Genomic DNA, 21,461 nt, shown 5'->3' with positions numbered 1-21,461 from the left:
CTCTCTCTCTCTTGCTCTCAATCACATGCTCTCTCTTTTAAAAATCTTTAAAATCTTTTTATTTATTTTTAAAGATTTTATTTATTTATTTGACAGAGAAAGATCACAAGTAGGCAGAGAGGCAGGCAGAGAGAGAGGAGGAAGCAGGCTCCCTGCTGAGCAGAGAGCCGGATGTGGGACTCGATCCCAGGACCCTGAGATCATGACCTGAGCTAAAGGCAGTAGCTTAACCCACTGAGCCACCCAGTTGCCCCAAAAAATCTTTAAAATCTTAAAAAAAAAAAAAAATACAGATTTCAGGGCCCTGCCTTGTATCTGTGGAGTCAGATGGGTGTGGGTAGGACCTGGGAATCTCAGATTTTTTTAAGTTCCTCGGGAGAGATTTCTCCCCAGCGAGGTTTGGGCCTCTTGCCATAAGCCACCTGTCCAGAGACATCTCTGCCAGCGGCTGGCACTCCCAACCACAGAGAGACGCTCCTGGCTCCCTGAAGCCCTTAAATCCTTTGATCCCCATCTGCTCGCTTGTGGGTGCCTTCCAGACCTGGAATGTCCTTCTCCCTCCACCCCCTGTCCGCCTCCTTTAGATGCTCGAGGATTTGCTGCTTGTTTTCCAAGAGCCAGGTTCGCAGTCGTGTCACGGATGATACCGATGATCACCAAAGCAGGGGGAGACTTCGGGCCTCAGGGCCTCCGCGGCATGGTGCAGGCGTGTGGCTCGCTGTGTCATCCCCGGCTCCGTACTAGGATGCAGGCCCCTCCAGGACAGGTCTCTCTGAGGAGCCTGGGCGCCTAGATGCTCAGTGGCTCTCTGGCATTTGGCAAAGTGCAGACAGTGTTTGATGAATGAATGACTGAGCACGTACAGCAGTGAGCACACTCGCACGGCCCTCGGTGGATCCGGGTGAAGAAGGCTCTCATCCCCGGGGGTGGGAAGCTGGTGGGATTGGATCTTGGTCAGATTCCTTGTGGGGGTTCAGAATTCACATTTGGGCAACCCCCCCGCCCGGAGGTCCAGTCTGGTGTGGAGTGTGTGACTTTATATTTCTTATAGCTGAAGAGGGCCCGGCAATTTCATGATGCGGTCACAGGAAGGGGCGGGTGGGGGAGTGGCTGGGCCCAGGGAAGAGAGGAAACCTTCTCTTTTAGGGGAGGAGGTGCTCGGAAGCTGTTCGAAGAGGCAGCTCAACCGGTTTTGTTTGCCCCCGAGTTTTAGTTTAACTAGGTGGATTGAGATTTCACTGGCCCTTAACTTCTGGCTTGACTTTGGTGTGTGTTCAAGTCAGACTGTTTCATGTAATCAGAGCCTTGTGATTTCTACCTAGGAATCTCCTCAGCCACAAACTGGGGGAAAAAAATAATTATTTAAAAAAAATCATAAATAAGGCCCTTCTCACAGGCCTGGAACTGAATATTCTTTGACTATGGACGTGAAAGGAATGTCGACAAATTCATTCATCGATTCAAAATAAAAAGGGCTCAAACTGCAGCCTGCTCATTTCTAGATACGGTGGTAGATTATGTGAATGGTTATTTTTGGTTACTGTCTTTGGGAATTTATTGCCTTTAGGAAAAGAGAGGACTTAAAAGTCTTTGGGAAACAAGCTCCGTTGTGATTTTTTTTTAAGAGCTTAGCTTGTTTGGAAAACTTCAAGGATCATGTATTTCATTTTTCTGATGATCGTATTCTGAGGACTTACCAGATAATAGGAGAAAATGGAGTCTAGCAGAAAGCCTCTTCTGGAGCTCGGAGAACGAGCTTTATGGAAACCTGGCAGGGGTGAATTTTGCTTAGAGACTGTATGTAACCATCATAGGGGCACCTGAGCTCTGATTTCCCAGAGCCTGGCACATGTTAGGTGCCCAGGAAACAGTTCCTGATGTATTAAAAATTTTTCCTAAAGTGAAACCCTTCATAGCTTTCAGGGTGGATGGACCAGCAGCTGTATTTTCTCATATTTTTAAACATGAGCCTGGGTATGCTGGATTGAAGATGACCTAGAAACTCTCCACTGCTTTTCATTTGCAGGGTTTTGAACTTGCCTTCTTGATTTCGATTCTGGTGAATTGTGCTGAGGAAGCTCTAAGCTAACTGTGCCCCACTCTTCGTTACGTTTTGAAAGGTCTTGCTGGTTTGATGTTGGCGGGTGTGGGGAGTAAGAACAGAGCTATGCAGAATAAGAACCTTTGTATTTGTTTCAAGTAGGAAATTGACCAGGCAAAGACAAAGTCACCTCTTTTCTGGCATTTCTTTTTTGTTTGTTTTCCCTTTAATTGCAGGCCCAGTGCCAGGACTTGACAGGTGCCGTGTACGCCTGCTGTGGCGTCCTGGCCCTGTGCAGCTTTCAGTCTGGGCGAGGCTGTTCTGTGAAATTCTGGAAATGGTCTGTGGTTTCACTGCCCAATATGGTAGTTATTTGCTGCATGTGGTTTTTGAGCACTTGAAACGGGGCTAGTGTAACCGAGGAGCTGAATTCCTAATTTTTTACATTTTAATTAATTTTAATTATATGTAACTTACAACTTTGCTGAGGGCTTTTGGGCCACAATCTGGAATAGTAGCTTCAGGAATTTCCATCAGCTTCTCAAGCCACTCCATGCTGAAATGTGTACTACGTGTCTAGGAGTACGTATCCATCTATTTTTGTATTTTAATACCTGTCATAGTCTCAATCTTACATGAAGTCCAAATTAAAAAAAAAGTTGTAAGTTGTTGCTTTTTATAATAATATCTATCCTAGCTAAAAAGTGTGTGCCTATTATTTAAATCGCTTCAGGATATAAATTCTGCATGTCCTAGAAAGATTTTGGAGTTGTCTTTGACCTACAAAGGGGTGACATAAAAAATATAATGCCTTTTTAAGTGGATTCATGGATGCATATTCTGCTTGTGGGTTTCACTTTTTGATGCTTTTCCACTCTGATAGACCTTGAGTCATTTTAACCCATTACCACAATACATTTAATCCTACACATTCTGCTTGGGATAAAACAACTTTTAAAAAATTGTCCCTATGGGGGAGAGGGTGATGTATGGTCTTTTAAACATCTGACTCTTGATTTCAGGTCAGGTCCTGATCTCAGTGTCCTGGGATCCAGCCCTGTGTCAGACTCTGCTCAGTGGGGTGTCTGCTTGAGGATTCTCTCCTCCCCCTTTTCTCATTCATGCTCTCTCTCTCTCAGATACATGAAGAAATGTTTAAAAAAAAAAAAAAAAAAAGACCCAATAGGGGCGCCTGGGTGGCTCAGTTGGTTCAGCATCCGACTTGATTTTGGTTTCCATTTGGTCTCAGGGTCTCGAGATTGGGTCTCGTTTTTGATCTCACGGTCCTGGGATTGAGCCCCATATTGGGCCCTGCACTCCAAGGGGAGCCCGAGGATTCTCTCTCTCCCTCTGCCCCCTCCCTGCTCACGTGCCTGCAATCTTTCTCTCAAATAAATCTAAAAAAAAAAAAAAAATAAAAACGGTCCTTTGAATGTGCAGTTTGTCTTACCATTTAACATTTTTTAAACTTAATATTTTTTGGCTTGCTTGTTATGAAATTCAGACTTGGTGTTGAGTCTAGCATAGGAAGGAGGACTGTGTATTTTAAACCTCTTTTCTTTTACAAATCACACTGTAGGTAACAACAAAAAATAAAGGAATGATATACTTATTAGGTATCTTTATTTTATAAATTTTAAAAAACAAATCTTCCCGCCACCCCCTCATTTTTTGGTTGTAGGAATGCAGAAGTGGGTGCTAATATAGGCGATTATTTTGGTGGGCAAATTTGTATATTCCAGGAGATTGGGATCATGAATGGCGACATTACTGGTGATACAATGAAATCCCTTCTTTCTGTTCCCATTGATCTTTTCTTTTTATTATTATTATTATTATTTTTAAAGATTTTATTTATTTATTTGACAGACAGAGATCACAGGTAGGCAGAGAGGCAGGTAGAGAGAGTGGGGGAAGCAGGCTCCCCGCTGAGCAGAGAGTCCGATGCAGGGCTCGATTCCAGGACCCTGAGATCATGACCTGAGCTGAAGGCAGAGGCTTCAACCCACTGAGCCACCTAGGCACCCCCCCATTGATCTTCTTTTATTGTTAAAACTCATGCTTGACCAGCAGTACTGTTCCCCCCTTACAAGTAGTGGCCTTTTCTTATTGACGTTTGGTTGGGTAGCAACAGGTGCCAGAGACGAACCACCTTCATGGTGGTTGTGTGACTTCTCACTATCTTCCCGAAATGACATTTCCGGCGGTTATTGTGTGTTGGGCTGAAAGGCACTAACGTGAGTTAGTGCCCACTTGAATGTAAGCACATCCTGGCAGTCCGGAGCAGGCTGTCCCCAGAATCCTGAAATCCTGTAACAGGGAGAGCTGGGGGTGTCTGAGCTGCACAGTAGAGCCCGCGCGTCCTGCTAAGGCTTGTCCTGCCGCTAATCCGAGAGGAGCATCTGTTCATGCTCAGTTCCGTGGCATCACCCAGTTTGGCCCCTGTGTATTTTCCCAGGTGATGCCTGTAGGTGGTATGTGCTGTTTTCTGTCTAACCTCAGCCGCCGTAATAAATGTCGGGGAATGACACGGCAGCGACGGTGGCAATGGTGGCGCTGGGGTGGAAGGTCCGGGCACGGAGAGGATGTGTGTTTTCATGGCTGACCGGGTCGATGTGTGCAGCGTCGTTATTTGTGTCGTTAGGCAGTTTACATAATGAAGTGGTTTGCTCAGCAGTTCCGTCCTTCCCGCTAGCTGGGCTGTCTGCATTTTGTACACCAGCCGTGAGGACCTCCCCTTCTCCCTCCCTCTTCTCCATCCTAATTCTTTCCCTTTTGCTCTTCGTTTTGGCTTAATAACTAATACTCTGCCCCATCCTCCTGTTGCACACAACCATGGCGGTGTTCCTTTGGCGAAATACGGATTAGTGTTCATGGGAGGATGCAGTTATTTTAGTTCCTACAGATGCGGCAAGATTGTTTTGCTCTAAAATGATGTTTTCTTGTGAAAGATCATTTGCCGTAGAGTTGTACACTTGGTCTGGTCTGCCCACCTCAGATAAGAATAACTGTTTGGAATGTAAATGTGAACTTGAAGACACTTGAAGTTGTCAGAACTAGTGTTCATTACGCTGAGCCTATCCTGCCTGATTGCAAGCGCCTCTTCTCCACTTCTGCTGATAAACGTGTGGCCTAAAACTTGGGGAGACAGGAAGTCTCTGAACTCCCATGATCACTTGAACGTACACGTGTGCTCAGCTGGAGGGGAAAAAAATAGAATGTTGAGTCAAAGCTCTGAGAGTACAGACCATTCAAAAGGATATTCTTTTATCACAAAAAATCTGGCAGTGAATCCTTCTGATATATTTTAAAGAAATTTGGTTTTTATGTACTACTTTTAGAAACCTATGTGTTCCCTAAATTGAGAATGATCTGGAGTTGTTTGTTTGTTTGTTTGTTTTTAACCTAACCTTGTGGTCTTTCATTTTTAAGACGGTACAGGGTTTTTTTTTTTTAAAGATATTATTTATTTCAGTCTCAAGTAGGTGGAGAGGCAGGCAGAGAGAGAGAGAGGAGGAAGCAGGCTCCCCACTGAGCAGAGAGCCCAATGCGGGGCTCGATCCTAGGACCCTGAGATCATGACCTGAGCTGAAGGCAGAGGTTTTACCCACTGAGCCATCCAGATGCCCCCGGTACAGGGTTTTTCTTATAGACCACCTAGTGTCTGGGGAACCTTTCATTTTTAGGGGGCAAAGTCGCTTGCCCGAGGCCACTCAGCTTGAAGGGGCTCATGGGGAATTATCCTGCTAGTGCAGCGTGTTGCCCCCTGGTTTCCCCCAAAAGCCGCGTGGTAAACCACTTGTTCACATCGTCCCTTGGTTTAATGTTGAGGAGATTCAAGTAGGAAATAACATGAGCTGTGGAAGAAAAGAAAAAAAATCTCTTCTGCGCTCTCAGTCAATTATTTGTAAGGATTTTTGTTGCTTATTTGCTTCTGCAGGATCTTTGGTCAGCTGTTTCTCGAAAGCCATTTCCCACTTCATTTCAGTCTTTCGTTTTCCTATGGAAGATGCTTTTGTTTTCTTTTAGCTCTGTGTCTATGAGGGGGGTCTGCTTTGCTTAAATTTGGAGCAAAAATATATTGTTGTATTTGCCATACCTATGCGTATTTATCTGTAAGAATAATGAGGTATCTTTCGTTTGCCTTGTCTTAGTTTTGCAAATCTATCTCCATCCACACGTGTGTGCACATACACATGCGCGCACGTACACACACACACACAATATGTGTTTTGATTCCCGAACATTTAAGATTGCCACGGGACTCTTATTTCTAGTAAAAGATACTGCTGTGGAAATCAGCATTTCCTGCTGTGTGTGCCAGGGCCCAGGGACCCTGGTTGCCATGGAAACTAATATCCAGCCGCTGGTGGTACTTTCCTTTAGAGCTGCATTTGAGCACATTTCACAGTTCGATACAATGCTGCTGCTTCTCCCTTTAAAATAACCAGGGAGGGGGAAAAACTGCGTGATTACAAATTTTAAAAAATGCTGTTTCTGCAAAGGCAGAAAGAGACCTTAATATGCACCCTTTTCATGTGTCGGTCGTAGAACAGCACAATCACCCAAAGGTGGCCAGAGGTATCTGATAAAATATAGAAGAATTTTGGAGGAGGTGGTGAAAGTGGAACCTTTCCTGCTCGAGCCGGGGGTCTGTAGGCTTCCTTCGGGAATGACGGGCACACCGGACTGACGCGGCCTTTTATCCTGTTGACTCTGGCTGAGTCCGTTTGATTTGTCCGAAGGGCTTGAGAGCAGACAAAAGACCTCCAGCTTTCTGCATGTTCTCCACCCCAACCTTTGTGCATTTCCTGACCCCACTGTCTCAGAACCTGCCCAGAGAACCGGATCAGAGAGCCTGGAGAGCTCACCTGAACGTTTGCCCTGGATTGGCCAGTTGAGCATGTGGCTGCCATCTGTGCTTGTTGAAATGTGGATGTGACGATGACATTGAGCCTTCATTTGGATAATACGGTTTAAAAAAGCCAAGTGTAAGACACACCCACTGACCTCCCAGTGGTCTCTCAGTCACTGGCCACAGGTGGGCTCAGAGCACATCTGTGTCGGGCGTGACAGGTCCTCAGCCCCAGGTTCCCACTGCTGTGAACAGACTCCTGTGGCGTGAGATTGAGGGACAGTAAGATGGGTCCCAGCGTTGTTTAGATGGATGACAAATGCCTCTGACATTTGTTTTTCCAAATGTGTTTGTACAAAGCAAATCCTGGGATCGGGTGTTCTTCAGAAGCAGTGGGACACCCCAGAGCCTTTGCCTGTCACAGGTGGTGGGGATCACAGGCCAGCCATGGCCTTGAGGGTTCACGGAGGGCCCTCCACCTGTTGAAGCGCTCAGCTGGTCCTCCAGCCGCTTTATTGTGAGGTGGTAGCAACCCCATTTTGAAAACAAGGGGAACCAGCTCTGTGACTCGCAGGGACTGGGTTAAAACGTCACATAACTTTGAAGCCACAGAGCTTGGAGTGTGTCTCTGCTTTGTGTGACCCTCAGTCCCACGTTCTTTCCACCTGAGAGATCATTTGTCTATACAGAACCCTCTTGGGATTGAGACCAGCCTTTCCTCACTGCAGCGCTATTGACATGTTGGGCTGGAGAATTCTTGGTTGTGAAGACTGTGCATTATGGGATGTCTGGAAGCGTGCCTGGTCTGTCCCCCAGTTGTGAAAACTGAAAATGTCTCTGGATGTTGCCCAACGTCCCCTGGGAGTTAAAATGGTCCCAGTGAGAACCTCTGAATTAGACCCTTCAGGTCTTGTCATAGGGCTGTTTGGTGGAACCGTGGCTGTGCCTTTTCTTGACTCATTTGTGGAGAACTTGGTTCCTTTAAGCTGGGTTTTAAGTTATTTATAACCGTGTTTCAATTTTAGAAGTTTGACACTTCATGCAATGGTTTCATCTGAGCAATGACCACTGTGCCAAGTGGTGGATAAAACTTTGTGAAGAGGCCGCATCTTACCAAAATAGATTGCTCCTTTTCCGCAGAAGGTCATTCTCCAGTGTGAAGATATACATAGTATTTTAAAAGACTCAGTGGACTAAGAACAGTGATGGAGACGGACAGAGGTTTTTGTTCCTGATGGGCTGGCTTCCTTCACGGAGAGGTGGCTTGGCTGAGGCAGAGCCTGTGTTGGGACGCTGGCTCGAGGTCCGTGCTGCCCGGTCACAGCGGGGGGTGGCCTTGGTGGGTCGGTCCGATTGGACACACGTCAGCTTTGTTGTCTGTTGGAGGACAGTTGGGTTGGCCATCCCTGCCTGTCAGGGTGATTGTGGAGTCGCTTGATGCTGTGACTCTGAAAGGGCCCAGCAGCTTTGACACACGGTCATGTGCTTCTATGTCACATAATTTCTGGGGGTCCTGCCCATGTTGGACTGGGGGTTCCTCTGCTGCTTCTCATGTCTCATGTCTCATGTCTCAATGCTCATGTCTCATTCCGCCATTGTTTGCCTTGTCTCCTACTTCTCTGTCTCCAACCTCTGCTCATGTCTCTTCATCTCTTTACGTTCCTGGTTTTCCTCCTAGAGACTTCTGACGTTTTACGATTTCCCTTTCTTCTCTGGGCTCTGTTACTTTATTACTCCTACGGTTTATATTTTTGTTTATAAATGAGTATTTACATATTATAAATATTACATGTAATTGTCATACTATATTGCTCCTAGATTTGGGGTATTGTAATGGTAACTTGAATGAATTTTTATTTTGTTACTGTTTTATTTTTTCAAGCTTTATTGAAAGTGATTTTTTTAAGGTGTATATCATGATTTCATATACTTAGACATTGTGAAATGATGACCCCAGTTAAGTTAATTAACAAATCCATCATCTAACATGGTTACCATTCTTAAAAAATGAATTTTGAGATTTTTTAGTTGTCTCTTGCATGCGCCCTGGTCTGGGGAATCTCACCTTCCCCACCTTGGCCTTCACTTGGAATATTCCTTTCCTTCCCTCATGCAGACCCTAGTTGAAGCATTAAGGTTGCTCTCAGGTGCCTTCTCATTTGGAAAGACTTCCTTGGTCCTCAGGCGGGTTAGAGGCTGCCCTGCTTTGCTCCAAGCCCAGAACCTGGGTGCCCGTCACCATTCCCTTTCAAACTTCCGAGCTTCTTCAAGGCAAGGACTCCTTCACTGATGACACCGGTGAGCAGTCCTCTGGTGTGCCCTGTTTTTGTTTTAGTTTTTTTCCTTAATTGAGATGAAGTTCATATAACATAAAACTGTTGGAAAGCAAATAGTTTGGTGGCATTTCATTATTCACAGTGTTGTACAACTGTCACCTCCGTCTGATTCTGAAGTATTTTGATCACCTCAAATTAAACCTGCACCCAGGGTGAGGGAGAAGTTGTGGACATGGGTGTTGGTAAAGGTTGTACAACAGAGTGACTAAACTGGAACGCCATGGAACTCTACACTTAAAAATGGTTATAGTGTTGGGGTGTCTGGGTGGCTCCATCAGTTAAGCATCTGCCTTCGGCTCAGGTCATGATCTCCAGGTTCTGGGATCGAGCCCCACCTTGGGCTCCCTGCTCAGCAGAGGGAGCTTCTCCTTCTCCCTCTGCCGCTCCCCCTGCTTGTGCGTGCTCTCTCTCAAATAAATAAAATCTTTTTTAAAAATGGTGATAATGCACAGGATTCTTAGGTCAGTAAAAAATACTCTGTGTCATGCCATACTGATGGCTACATGACTGTACAACACCAAGGATGCATCCTCATCGAACTGTGCGCTTCAGGTGATAATGATGGACCAGAGTCAGTTCATCGGGGATAACACTTGTACCATTCTGGTGGGGGATATGGATAAGGGAGACTGTGCATTTGTAAGGATAAGGGCATAGATGGGAGATCTATCCCTTTTCCTCCATTTTGCTATGAACCCAAAACAGCTCTAAAAGGAAATAAAATCTTAATTAAAGAGATGACTATAATGCTAAATTTTGTGTTAGATATATTTCATCACAAAAAAACCCCCAAAAGAGGTAATCCCTCTTCCTCTTCTGTGTCTACTCCCTCGGCTAGCGTCTGGCAATTATCCTGCCAGTGTTTTGTACTTTTTTCATCGTTATACCCTTAGCTTCCACCATGGTTGTTGTTGAATAAAACTTGGATTAGCGAATGAAATGAGCTTTTCCTTTAACACTGGTTTGTCTTTGTATATTTCTTCAATAGCCACATAATGAGAAAAGTTATCTTTAAGGAAATTTCTTGGAGTTGTTTCCTTAGTATTTATTTAAGAGTTTTCTACTTGTCCACCATCTGTGTAGAGGTGCCTCTGGAACCAAAGCTACTTTTGTGGTTCATCCGCCCATCTTGGTAATTTTTAGTTGATGTTTTGGGTTAATAATGGTGGTCCTGGTGCTGTACCTTGCAGCATCCGACTGACACGCTCAGAAACAAAGTCTTATTGACTCTTTCAGATCGATGCAGTGATGGCCAAGTACCTGCTTTTTCTTAGGATGTTAAAATTTTCAATTACTGTTTCTTTTATGGAGGAGAAAAAAATTGGAGCCATCCTTTCAGAAATTAATATCTTTAAGCCAGTTTCTTCCTTGAAGTATGTTAGTCTTTTTCTTTATGCTCACTTCTCAAATCTTGTTCTTCCCTGTTGCTCTATAATTTATAAAATTGTATTGCAGTTGGCTTGGGTAGAATTGACTTAAGCATAGTTGAGCCTTTAGATTTTCTTTCTGGCATGGACAAAAGCCTCATTAATTATGAATATGAATTCCTTTTGCAGAATGACAAGATTGAACATTTCCTCATGCCAGTATCCCAGCTGTCTCATTCTGATGCTCAACAAAGACTTTTAGAGATTGTCTTTAATGGCTGTGCTAGCAGCGACTTAAAAAAAAAAGAAGAAGAAGAAGAAGAAACTATAAAAAATGCAAAATAGCTCACAGTTTTGTTTGTCTAGAAAAAATAGTGAAAAGTTTCTGTTTTACTGTGGACATTTTCTACTCTTGTGATGTATTTGTGGGCTCCAAGATTTGGCCATGGCCATAAACCAAAGGATCATTTCTTCTCTCTAAAGTGTAGATACAAAATTCCATTTGTTTTGATGACCTATACTTGGAGCCCCTAGGCTTAGGCCACCTTTTGCCCTCTGACCAGCCAAAGCTCACTCTTGGTTTGGTGACAGAGATGGCAGTAGTGTTGGTAGTTAGCCAAACCGAGCCCTCACCGTGCTGATTGATTATGGCCTCCCCACGTTCACAGGGTATCTGCTGTTACCACCCCTGGAGGGGGTGAACTGGGGCCTCATTCTAGAGCCTCCAGGCTTTGAGCCACCATATTCTCTTACCTCGGTCCTGAGTGTGTCTTTTCAGCCATCGGTTGACCAATCCCAATGCAACAGTTTTTCATCGTCTGATTTTCCGTGCATCCTGTGGTTTTTGCTGCCAGAGAAATTGACCCAGATATGGCAGTTGGTTCTTTGGAGTTGGAACCCTTGGAAGGATTGTTCCATTCCTGGCCTCCAGCTGGGGTTTTCTTGTTTGGGGACGGATCTGTGTTGTTGCATTCCTTCCAGCCTGTCAAAGAAACCGGCACTCTTCGGAAATTCCCTACTAAGTAGAGAGCCTAAGGCTCAGGGACCACATGTGTTTGCGTATGCATGTGTGGGCCAGTGTTTCATAACACGCTGTTAGAAACCTATTTTCTGCTTACAGTTCGTTCAGGGGGAGGATGTCTAGTGTCGCCACTCCTCTTCCATTTTTTAATTTAAATTTGTTTATTATTTGCTTCCTTTAACCGGAAGCTCTGTAATATGACACATGAGCCAATCATGCTTAAGTCCATGTAAATAACATGGGGCCAGACGGTTCAGAGTGCTGTTGCTTCTTTACTTCAGGAAGCCTTAGGATTGGAACCAAGGTGGTCTGGTGCTGTTGGAGGCTGAGGAAGGAAGGGTGAATGACCATTTTTAATTAGAAAAGCAAGACAGGGCAGTCGTCCATTGTTGAAAGCCCGTCCTTTTTTGTTTTTTTTGACAAGAACATGGTTAGGGCTGTACTTTGGCTTCAGAACCCCATTGCTGTCTTGGACTGGGTTTCATATGCATTTGGCTTCAAGTGCTGTTTCATGTCGTTGTGTCTGCTCACATGCTGTGTCTGCGCTGTGTTGTCGTCCCTTCCCTGCATTGTACTCGGTCTCTGAGGTGGGGACTGCTGTGGCAGCTGCCCAGAGCTGTCCCTGTCGGCCTCTACCAGCCGAGGCAGCGAGCCTTCACTCTTGGCCCTCCCTCAGCAGCCTGTCCTCCCCCTCCCCGCTGCTTTGCCACCGATGATCGCTGTGTCACACCCAGGGAGCACCAGCCAGTCAGTAAGTAGGGCGGACCCCGGCTTGAGGGGGGTTGCTGGAAGAGGGCACCCATGTTGAGGAACCCTGCTCTCACTCCACAGAAGAATGACCCCCCAAATCACATCAGTGTGAATGGCAAAAGAGGGTATATTTTTCTGGTGTGAATGCTGCCCAGCTGTAAATGGCTCCAATCTCTGCATACCCAATCTCCTTGTGTGTGAATTGGATGTGAAGATAGTACCCGTGTAGGGCTGCAGGGAAGTGTGTGTGTGTGTGTGTGTGTGTGTGTGTAAGGGCCTAGTGCCGTGCCTGGTCCATAACAGGCTTTATGTGTTAGCTATAAGTTTTTAAAAGATTTTATTTGAACGAGAGCAAGAGAGAGAGAGAGGGGGCACAACCAGGGGGAGTGGTAAGGCAGAGGGAGAAGCAGGCTCCCCACTGAGCAGGGAGCCCGATGCGGGGCTCCATCCCAGGACTCTGGGATCATGACCTGAGCTGAAGGCAGAAGCTTCATGAACCGAGCCCCGCCAGGCGCCCCTGCGTGTTAGCTCCTACTATGAAGAATGTAAGCTACTACTTGTCAGTCCACTGGAATGTGTCAGGCAGTGTGCTGTGTGTTTGCTGTAGATTATGTTAATTAATCTTTCTACAAAGTGGTTCTGAGAGAGGTGGCATTGATTTAAACAGTGGTTGGGTTCCCTGAAATAGTTTGGAATATATTTAGGATGCGTACGTTTTCATTGTGGACATGTAAAAAAACTTACACGCTCTCTCTCTCTCTCTCTCTTTCTCTCTCTGTCACATGCATGCGTACACACCCCCAAAACAGCTGGGTGCGGCATGAAAGCAGAACCTTTCATGACTGATGCATGATGCTGGGCGGGAGATTAGTTACTTGAGTTTGTCATTTGCTTTTTTTTTTTTTTTTTTAAAGAATGCCACAGCTTCCTGTGTTGTTCTGGACTTGATAGACACATTTGTGTAAGGTTTCCAAAGTCCAGCTTTTCACTCAGCAGGAAGCTGAGCCCAGTAATCCTGTTCTTTGTTTGCAATGCTGAACCTTGGAGTCTGCTCCCTGGCGGGGTGGGGGTGGGGGGTCATTTCTACTCTCTGCTCTGATACTTAATCCCCAGGTGGCCTTGAAGAGATTATTAACTTGCTTAAATGTGATTGAGGAGCTCCCTCTCCATGGTCCAAAGAAACCACCACTCTCGCCATGAGGGTCTTGAGGGCCGGGTGTAGCCTTTCTCCTACAGGAATCAAGTCTGGGGTAAGGAGGTCAGTGCAGAGCAGCGAGAGTCCTCCACCGTGGGGACAGGGGTGGGGGGCTCCTGGCGCCCTGCCCTGCTTTGCTAAGGGGTGTGTCCTTCATTCACGCTCTGGAAGCACTGTGCCTGGCACCCATGAATGCTCTTCATCACATGGAACAGGTGGTCGAGTTTCTCCATTGAGAGTATGTTGGTGATCAGGTCCTGGGTGTTCTTGAAAGAGATGAATATAACCGAAGTGTTAAAATATACTATTACTATAATCTGTTACATGCTGTTCACATAGTAGAAATGCTATATTGGGTTCTGGAACCTGAGTGCTTTCATTGTGGCATATAAATAAGCTTTGTTTTCTCCTCTCCTACCCCAAAGCATTTTCCCGTGGGGCTCAACCTCCAGGCGCTTCCTTCTGAACTACTCTGAGCTGAGAACAGAAGCAGCAGCTAGTTGGCCATGCACCCCTAGGGTTTGGTAAGCTGGAGGAGGGAGGGCCTTCTTCTGGTGACGGGTCCCCTCCCTGTCCTGCAGTCTGACTCCAGGCCTTACCTGATGCTTCTGACCGGGGACGGAGCTGAGCTGCTCACGAACGTCCTGTATTCCAGATGTACGGTCTGAGGCAGTGGAGAAGAAGTTGTCTTTTAAAAATCTCTTCCTGGGGGCACCATTCTGCCTTTTGGACTTTATGTACTGACAACTGAAACTCCAGTATGACTCAGTTTCTGTGTTCCCTAGGGCTTAATACTTAAATATTGATTGGAAGAACCTGCCTTCACTGGTTTTGTGTGCCCTGGTTACAAAAATAGAAGTTCTGGAGTAAATAAGGAAGACTTGAGTTTAGAGAATGTCTTGGCAATCGTTGGAGGCCATTTTGGTCAAAACCCAAACTAGAGTGTATGTGAGGTTCATGATGGCGACCGTTGGGGTTAGGCCTGGTCAAGTCCTGTACAGGGTGTTGTATAAATTTTCTCCCATTGAGGAGTTGGGCTGCTTCCTAAACGTTCTCCTAGATCTTGTTGCAGCGTGTGGGAGGTTTCGAGATTCTCGCAGTCCTTAAATCCTGCACTGGTGTTCTCGGATGTTCAGTGGGAGGCATGAGTCAAACGGTATTGTGGGTTTCTACAGCACGTCCAGCTCTTGCATTGTGACCAATTGGCAGTTGGTCCCATGGTTCACCCAACACACACAGGATGCTCTTAGAGGGCTGGGGCAGCTTCTGGAAAGGGCTTTTGAAGTAGATCAGGCAAGGATTTGGGCCCAGTAGGGCTAACTGGCCAGAATGGGAAAGAGCGCATGTACCTTCCATCCAATTACTCACAGGAAGAAGTGACCTTTTCTGTGGAAACTGGAGTTATTTTTGAATCTTCTTTGGTGGACCTTTGCCCAGATGAAAATCTGATCTTTCGAAGTGTAGGGAAACATACAGGACGAGTACACGTCCGTGCAGACATTGACTCCAGAGGCCAGTGGGCCATTTGTCAGGTAGAATTTCATGTCACGTAAGTTAACCTTTTTGCTTCAGTAAAAACAGAGAGAGGGCGATGGAAGGAAGGAGGTGAGGGTGCAGAGGGGACGCACCACCGGTGCAGGTAAGCTTTAGAGGTAAAGGGTTTGAGCCTGTTTCTTATCAGGCTCTGCACCAGTTTATCTAACTTGCATAATGGCTAGGCAGGGCTTGGGTATGGCATCTAAGGGTCGGGGCAGGTCACAGACCTGAATGAGTGGAGTCAGACTGCCAATGGGAAAACATGTGGCCCGTCTAAAGCAGGCGATGACCCTGTTGTCTTGTTGGAATGTGGGCCTAGATCCTTGGAGTTTTAGGAACAGTGCTGTCCAGTAGATTGTATTAGACTGTAACGGGATGGTAATAGCTGTTGTATCCATGATGGAAGTGTTCCATATCTGCATCGTCCAGTAAGGCAGCCCCGTGAAGCTACCGAGCACTTGAAATGTGGCTGGTATGACCAAGGAACCATATTTTAAAATTTTATTTCAGTTGAATTGATTTAAACTGAAATAACCACGTGTGACTCAGGGATACCACACTGGGCAGCACGGTTGTGGAAGAAGCCAGAATGTGGGTATTACGTGCAGTCTTCTGATTTTTAGGAGTTTCCGGGCTACATTTGGCTCAGTGACTGTCGCTTTACAGCATCTACCCAGACGAAAATCAGAGGAGCATTTAGAAAGTCCTGATACTTGGGCTTTGTTCTTGGATGGTCTGATTTAACTCCTCTGGAGTGGGGCTGGGCATCAGGATTTGCTCAAGTGCCTGGGCTGGTTCTAAGTGCGGACAGGGTCAGAAACCACCTCTTAGACCCTGAGCATCGGAGGTTGACCGGACAGGATCCTCAAAGCCACTCTAGTGTCCAGTTACTTCGAGTTCCTGTACGTGTTCTGGGAGGATGGTTATACTTGCCTCTTAGAGTAGTTGTAAAGACTAAATAAAGTCCATTAAATGAAAGGAACAAACCAGAGCTGACAGGCAGGTGCTAGTCTTGGCTTACGTACTAGCTAAAGGTCTTGCCTTCGCAGACCAACCTCGCCTCTGTGAGGGAGGAACACTTTCTCCCAATACCTTCTGAGGTTCTCCAGCGAGGGCCCCATGAGTTGGACTGACAAAAGGCAGATTAACAAGAGAAAGACATACACATTGATTTCATGTAAGTTTCATGCCAGATGGGAGCCTTTATAAGGAAATGAAGATTCTAAGAAATGGTTAAACCTGAGTGCTTTTGTACGTTTTGATGAAGAGTAGAGAGTCATGGGAAAATGTGGTGGGACAAAAGGGTAGAGTTACTGGGCAAGCGTATCAAGGCCTGTTCATTCGCATTCCTCTAGATTTCCCTCCGAGGGCAGAGAGTCCTTCCTGCACCTGCTGCGTCTCAGATCCCTTCAGCTTTAAGTATTTCTTATGTCAAAGTGGCATAGTTGGGGGCAGCATGTCCCGATCCCCCTCACCACTATGGGATTCAGACCGTGCCTTGGCAAGGCCACGTGAGAACCCTTGCTACGGAATTTCTGAAGAATGGTCTCGGTCAGGAGTGCCTGAATCTTCAGATGCCCACGGTCTTCCGAAGTCACGCTCTAGAGCAGGAATGACAGACGCACGACAGACAGACGAGTGTTTATCTGCGTCTGTTAGATTCCAAAGCCAGTGCCACTCCCAGGCTAGCAGGTTGGAGTGGAATTCAAAGTAGAGAAAGCAAAAGAGGACAGACGTTTTATAGTTTAAGGAGTGTTTCAGGCGTGCGTGTGTGTTTTTAGGAACAGTCAGTGAGTTGCCATTGGTCTGTAAATTCCACAGTGGAGGAGTCTGGGTCTGCCTTGTTCATGTGTTCCTCGGGCCCCGGACCTTGGAGGGGCTCATTAAACCTTTGTTGAATAAGTGGGCGAATTAGTGCCAACCAGGCCTTGTACCAAAGTGTTGGGATTATTTGAGAAAGATTGTTTTTGTGTCTGTTCTCATAAAAGCTTTGGAGAGGCTAATTAGGTTTTTTTGGGTCACAGAGCTCAGTGGCAGAGTTAGTATTTTAAAGTCTGGGATTGTTCCTGTAAGACCATGCTAACTTCATTGCCATAAATACAAGTACTAACGACACATACACAAACACATACGTACCCCCCAAAAGAAAAAAATATATATGTGTACTGACTTCTAGGTAAAATCATTTCTAAAATGCCTGCAGCAGATCAAAGGCGGATCAGCTGGGATTATGGATGTGGGAGGGATCAGCCTCAATTTATCACATCCGCACTGCGGGTAAATCACCGAACAGCACTCAGGGATCAAAGACCTTTAGGGGAAAAGGTGTGTTTTGATATCCTTTATATGCGACAGCATGTCCACAGCTGAGCCCACAGGGGGAATCTAAGTAGTAGCTAGGGGTCTAAATCAGAAAACATAAATATGTATCCTCATACTTCTTTTTCAAGGAGGAGAGAGTGAAAAGCTTAACTTTGAGAAGTAGGGAGGCGCATTTTAAAATTTGTAGTCTTCTGCCAAGAAGTGACGAAAGGAGTTTTCGGACTTTCTTGGGGTTTGAGTGACAGAGGTGGGTGCTTTCTTTCTGAAATGTACTGTTGTGTTGCGCCCGTGCCTGGTTTTGTTTTGGTTTGTGCAAACCTCTAAACCTTCCCCTGCCCTGATCCCAAAAAACCCCCACGTATACTACATCCCTAACAAGCTGGCATCAACCATTTAGAGCAGGGTCGGGCAGACTGGACCCTGTGTGCCACGTCTCCTCCCTGCTGGCCTGGGAGCCGAGAATGTGTGTGTGTGTGTGTGTGTGTGTGTGTGTGTGTGTGTTTTGCACAGTTGGATAAAAGGAGTCATGTTTCATGATGTGTAAAAATGAACGTGAAATTCAGACTTAAGGGTTCATCCATAAAGGTTTATTGGAACAGAGCCAGCCAGTTAGCGTGTGGCTGTTGGTCTGTGGCTAGTTTTGGAGTCGAGTCTTTGTACTGGAGACCTAATGGCCCACAGAGCCTAGGATAATTACCCAGGGACCCTTTTACAGAAAAAGTTTGCTTTGATTTAAAGCAAAGTAGGTTGGGAGGAAGGAGGCTGGGGATGGAGGTAGAGGCGGGCAGTCTGTGTCCCTTTCCTTCTTCCTGCTTTTGGTAAGACTTAAATGCTCCAAATGAATCTTTAAAAAAATTTTTTTTTCTCCCTCCTGATTTCGTGTATCCCTGCATTGAAAGTCTTGACGGAGGGGAGATAAAAGAAAAAAAAAAATGAACCATTGGTGCTGATGGAGGCCTCAGGAAGGAAGGCTTTGATGTTGTTGAGCAAGGGAGTTCTTATGGCTCCTGCTCTCTTCTGGGGCCCACCCCCAAGACCTCTACAATTCTGAGTTGACAGTTTTCCTCTCTGCGTCACAGAGGGAACACAGTGTGAGCGTGTCCATCTGACTGACTTTGTTATGTATGCGGTGAGGAGTACTTGATGTGACACAGTGAATCGTGCCAAGTAGTGTCGCTGCGCCGCGTGCCTGTGCTGGGCCGACTCCTGGGGACGGTGGCCAGCCAGCCTTTGTCCTCAGGTGAGACTGCGTTTTGCCCTGTCAGGAAGCCTGTTGTATGGGGTTCGCTTGGTACACTGCATCTGAAGCCCCTCACTTTGGGTTTAAAAACCGTTCGGGGGAACTGAGACTTTTTCATCGAGAGCTTCAGTCTCTGGGCCCCTCCGGGGGTCGGTTCCCTCTGTGCGGAGGAGGAGTGGGGTGAGAAGCTGAACAACAGGAACACGCATGGGGACAACATGAGCCTTCCCAAGTCTAGAGCACACGCTTGGAGCACACGCTTCTTCCGTTCGACCCTAACAGTGCGGGGAAGGCCCTGCGGGTCCCTCAGGATGGCGGTGGCCCGGTGGTTGCCCGCCTGGAAGTCTTGGGATGGTAGCGAAGGTGTCCACTGGATGAAAATCGTCCTGGGCCATGTAAGGTCTGGGTGTTCTGAAGTCTCTGAACTCGGTGGTGAAGAACTGTGGGACCAGAGATAGGGAGCTTTGCTTTTGTCTGCCCCTGTGTCTCATTTCTCTCCTCATTCCTACAGCATCTTTACTTTGGAAAAAATTCAGTTCTTAGGTTGGCCTTTACATCTTTCATTCAGGCTAGGGATAATGTCCAGTTCTGTAGCCGTTCTGTTACATTCTGAGTTATGATTGATTAAAAAAAAAAATCAAGTCATGAATAAACACCTGTTCATTCCTTTCGTCACAAAGTCTTCATGTGTCTGACTGGCCTTGGTAGTCGAGTGCCATTTTTCTTGATGAAAATAAAGAAGGTTGGGCAGGGGAAGGATTAGAGTGCGACGAATTAATGAAGAGGGCAGCATGCCCCGAATGTCATTCAGACCACTGGGGTCTGCCTCACAGAGTTGTTAGAATCAAAGGTAAAAGTGCTTCAGGAGTTGGAACTTGCTACCGGAATGTTGGTAGCAGCTCTAACAATAGCCAAGAGGTAGAAACAGCCCAGCGATGTGTCAGGGGGTGAGTGATGATGCAGTTGTGGTATATACACAATATGGAATATTCTTCAGTCACAGCAAGGAGAAGGAAGTGCTGGTATTTGCTACAACTTGGATGAACCTTGAAAATATGACCCTATGTGAAAGTCAGATATGGAAGGTCTCCCATGATTCCGTTTATGTGAAACTTTCCGAATAGGTAAACCCATAGAGACAAAAAGCAGGCTTGTAGTTGTTAGGAGCGGTGGGGGCGGGGGGGGGGCGGGGACTGACTGCTTAATGGGCATGGGAATTTGTTCTGGAGAGATGAAAACCTTTTGGAACCAGGTAGAGGTGGTCACTGCACAACATTGTGAAGGTACTAAATGCCCCTGAATTGTTCATGTTAAAATGGTTAATTTTATGTTATGTCCATTTGACGAACATGAAAAAAATATATTGGGGTGCCTGTGTGGCTCAGTTGGTTTTGGTGGCCAACTCTCGATTTGGCCTCAGAGCATGATCTTGGGGTCGTGGGGTCGAGCACCACATGGGGCTCTGTGCTCAGCAGGGGGTTCTGCTTGAGATTCTCCCTCTGCCCCTGCCCCCGCTTGTCCCCGCTTGTCCCCGCGCTCTCTCAAATCTTTATATATATATGTGTGTGTATATATATATTTTTTGCTGTATTGCCAGAAGCTGTCAGTCCCTGATATGCTTGGTCTACAACCTGTACCAGGAAGACACACCTTCACACAGGGGACCCCAAGGCTGGGATGCTAGAACTTGCTCAAAGTCAGGTCACTGGGGAGGTGGCAGTGGTAGGGTTGGCACCTGGGTTTTCCCATGCATCTTTATTATTTCCCTGTGATACTTTCCCGCAGGGCCATGGGAGAAGCCAGCAAGCTAGATGGACTAATGAAGGATTACTTCCTCTGGAAGCTGCAAACCCACCTCTCAGGGAAAGACAGTTTCTTGACAGCATCTGCCGGGGAGCCGAAGGCTCAGTTTCTGTTCGGATTCTTACTGGCTGCGCATGTTTGGCCTGGTTACTTCCCCAGCTCTTTGAGCTGGTTTTCTCTCTTTTAAAAATAGAAAGAGTAAGACCTAAGAGGGTCGTTCGGAGTTTTTAGTAAGACGTGCAGCCCCTGGGCAAGGTTTAGGAAACGTAATCTGCTACATACCTGCTCCTTCTACTCTGGTTCGTTACAAGTCCCGGAAGGGGTTGGGGAGAAGCCGTGTGGCTTCTGAGGTCTCCCTGCATCTCCAGATGTCCTGGGGGAGGCCCCGTCTACCTGAACCACGTTCCAGCTTGGGGGGATTGCCATTTTCCTTCTGCCCTCCCGTGTCTCCAGGGGTTGGGAGGGCGATCTCCAGGGTCGCTCTCACAGTCGGGCGGCACCCATGACCCATGACACTGAAGGGCGTCTAATGGCTTACTAGCAGGTGCCTTCTGCCGTTTTTCAGGTGGATCTGGCGTTTGGCTCCGTGAAGCAGGGCAGTGCTGGGGAAACGTCTTGGGCTGTGAAAAAAGAAAGAGAGAAACAGTGCTTGCAGCTGCTAAACACGTCCCTGTTCCCGCTTTATGATGCCCTAACAGGAGGCGAGAGAAACCCTGCCTCCAATCTGGGTCTCCTTATCTTCCTGTAGTAACAGGAATCGGAGCAGCCCATCTGTGCCGCTTCAGAACAAACAACAATGAAGTCATAGTGCTTAAAATAGCGCAGGGTGGAATGGTGGTGAGCAGCCGCCTTGCCTGACCGCCCTTGGGGACTCTCATGCAGCATTTCCGCATCTCGGCCTTGCGCTGGGTGCACCGGGTGTGTCTGCGTCTGGGTCCTGCTGTCCTTGTGAGCAACTCGGGCACCCTCGAGGGCCTTTCTTCAAAAGGAACATG

General features: G+C 46.6%; 1 protein-coding gene across 17 annotated transcripts in view; it reads left to right on the top strand.

Moving 5' to 3' along the window:
- The window catches only part of MTSS1 (MTSS I-BAR domain containing 1), a 156,918-nt gene that overhangs the window by 33,223 nt on the left and 102,234 nt on the right, over positions 1 to 21,461 (top strand). The gene's annotated exons all lie outside the window — the stretch shown is intronic.

This window comes from Mustela nigripes, chromosome 3 (assembly GCF_022355385.1).
Source record: "Mustela nigripes isolate SB6536 chromosome 3, MUSNIG.SB6536, whole genome shotgun sequence".
NCBI lineage: Eukaryota > Metazoa > Chordata > Mammalia > Carnivora > Mustelidae > Mustela > Mustela nigripes.
This window is presented reverse-complemented; position numbering and strand designations above follow the sequence as displayed.